Consider the following 2,500-nt stretch of genomic DNA (forward strand, 5'->3'; position numbering starts at 1 on the left):
CATTCCTTCCCACTCCCAGCACATCTTGGCAGTTCTGGTCTACTTGCTTCAGCCAAGAGTTCCGTGGCCTTCCCCTTGGTCTTCTCCAGCCTGGGTCAATCCTCAGGGATATGACCCTATGAGCCGGATCTTCCTTAGGGAAACGAGCCACATGCCCATATAGCTGAAGTTGGCGCTCTCGTATCAGACTGGTAATAGGTCTTGAATCAGTCGCATGGAGTATCCTCTGTTTGGACACATGGTCCCTCCAGGTATACCCCATGATTCTGCGAAGACACTTAGTACCAAAGGAGTCAAGACGGGCCTTCAGAGCACTGTTCTGTGTCCAGGTCTCACACCCATAGAGTAAGACCGGGATCACCAGTGCTCTGAAGAGCCTGATCTTAGTTCTCCTTGTCAAATACCGACAGCGCCAAATACTCCTCTTGAGTGAGTCCATAACGCCATAGGCCACTCCGAGTCGTCGAGTAACTTCCCGGTAGGAACCTCCGTCGCTCTGCACTACACTACCAAGATAAGTGAAGCTATCCAAGACCTCAATGTTCTCGCCACAGAGACCCAGTAAGGTCCAGAGACTCTCCCGGTGAACTGAGTCGAAAGCCTTCTTGAGATCAACATAAGCTGCAAGCTTACCTTGTTGAAATTCAAGTCGGCGTTCCACAAGGACACGAAGTGCTAAGACGCGGTCTATAGTTGACTTCTTTGGTGGAAAACAGGACTGCTCAGGTCTCTGTTCTCGTAATAGGTGGTCGCGCACTCGTGCCAAAAGCAGATGAGCGAGGACCTTGCCTGGTACGCTGAGCAATGTAATACCTCTGTAGTTGCCACAGACCTTTTGGTCCCCTTTCCCATTCCAGATAGGGATAACCAAGCCCCTTTTCCAGTCAGGAGGAATGGTACCAGTCTCCCAAACGGCAGACAGGACTGCATGCAAACCACAGATCATGGCTTCTCCACCCGCCTTCAACAACTCTGCAGCAATCCCACAGCCTAGAGACTGCCCTTCTCACCTCTTCGATGGAAGGTGGTTCCTCACTGATTGGTGAATCAGCCACTAGTGGCTGCGTGCCAGCCAACGGGAGTTGTGAAGACTGGGGATCAACCCTATACAATTGCTCAAACTACTCAGCCCAGCGGGCCCTATACTCATCCGGCTCCTACACAATGCGACCATCCTCTGCACTCACCGAGCCCAATTGAGAGATGGACTTTGACCGGAGTTCCCTCAGGGCTGGGAAAGCAGGTCGAAGGTCATTTTGGGCAAAACGACCTTCCAACTCTTCCACGATGCCCCTAACATACCTCTCTTGGTCCATTCTCAAAGAGGCACTAGCAGAGCGAGACAGTTCCCTGTGCAAGACATGGTTCCCATCCAGTCTGGCAGCACGACTCATCTCTATAGTGTTCAGTGTCTCGTCCGAGACTACACGCCTCCTTCGCCGAGGTCGGACCCCAAGGCACTCCTCGGCAGCTGGCAGAGTTTCCTGCTTAAAGGTATCCCACAGTTCAGCAGGATCCTGTAGAGTGCCAAGCACTTCAAACCGATTTGAGATTGCCACTGCATACTCCTGAGCCACCTCCTCACTTTTGAGCCTCTCGAGATTGAACACCTGTTGGTGAGATCTCGGGATGCGTCTAGATATGAGGCGGAGTCTTAGTGTTGCAACAAGAAGTCTGTGGTCGGTAGCAAAGAACTCCGCACTCCTAAAAACTCTACAGTTCTGAAGGATCCTCCAGCGAGTATCCACAAGAATATGGTCGATCTCTTTAGCTACAATGCCAGTATTGGAGTACCAAGACCAGCGGTGTAGATCTCGTCTCTGGTACCACGAGCCCGCAATCCTCAGCCTCCTAGATCTTGCGAAGTCTAAGAAGTATGAGCTATTGGTGTTCCTAGTACCAGAGCCATAGGGACCGATGCATAGCTCGTATCCTTCCCTGGCAGTTCCAGTGACTGCATTGAAGTCCCCCAAGACCATGAGGGTGATCCACTATAGAATCAAGTTTGGTGTAGAACATTTCTTTCTCTTCAAGCCCACTTCCCTCAGTAGGAGCGTAAACTGCCACTAAAGACATGAAGCCCAAAGTGTGCTTCATTCTCACAAGCAGAATGCGCTTGTCAACAGGGGTAACCTTCTTGACTGAGGAACGGAAGCGGTCAGATACATGCAACTATATTTGTACATGTGTATGTGTGTATGTATATGCATATAAATATTAATACACATTCTTATTCACATACACAAATATATTTACGCAAATGAATATATATTTTACATATATATATATATATATATATATATATATATATATATATATATATATATATATATATATATATATGCATTTATAAGTGTATAATATATATATACATATATACATATACATATACATATATATATATATATATATATATATATATATATATATATATATATATATATATATATATATATATATATATATGAACACACACACGCACAACTAATATATATATATA

The 2,500-nt window shown here is 46.2% G+C and overlaps 1 protein-coding gene across 1 annotated transcript in view; it reads right to left on the bottom strand.

Annotated features, from left to right (window-relative positions):
- LOC125046048 (neuropeptide Y receptor type 6-like) overlaps positions 1-2,500 on the bottom strand; it is a 210,344-nt gene that overhangs the window by 46,368 nt on the left and 161,476 nt on the right. The window lies entirely within an intron of this gene.

Source organism: Penaeus chinensis, chromosome 38 (genome assembly GCF_019202785.1).
Source record: "Penaeus chinensis breed Huanghai No. 1 chromosome 38, ASM1920278v2, whole genome shotgun sequence".
Lineage (NCBI taxonomy): Eukaryota > Metazoa > Arthropoda > Malacostraca > Decapoda > Penaeidae > Penaeus > Penaeus chinensis.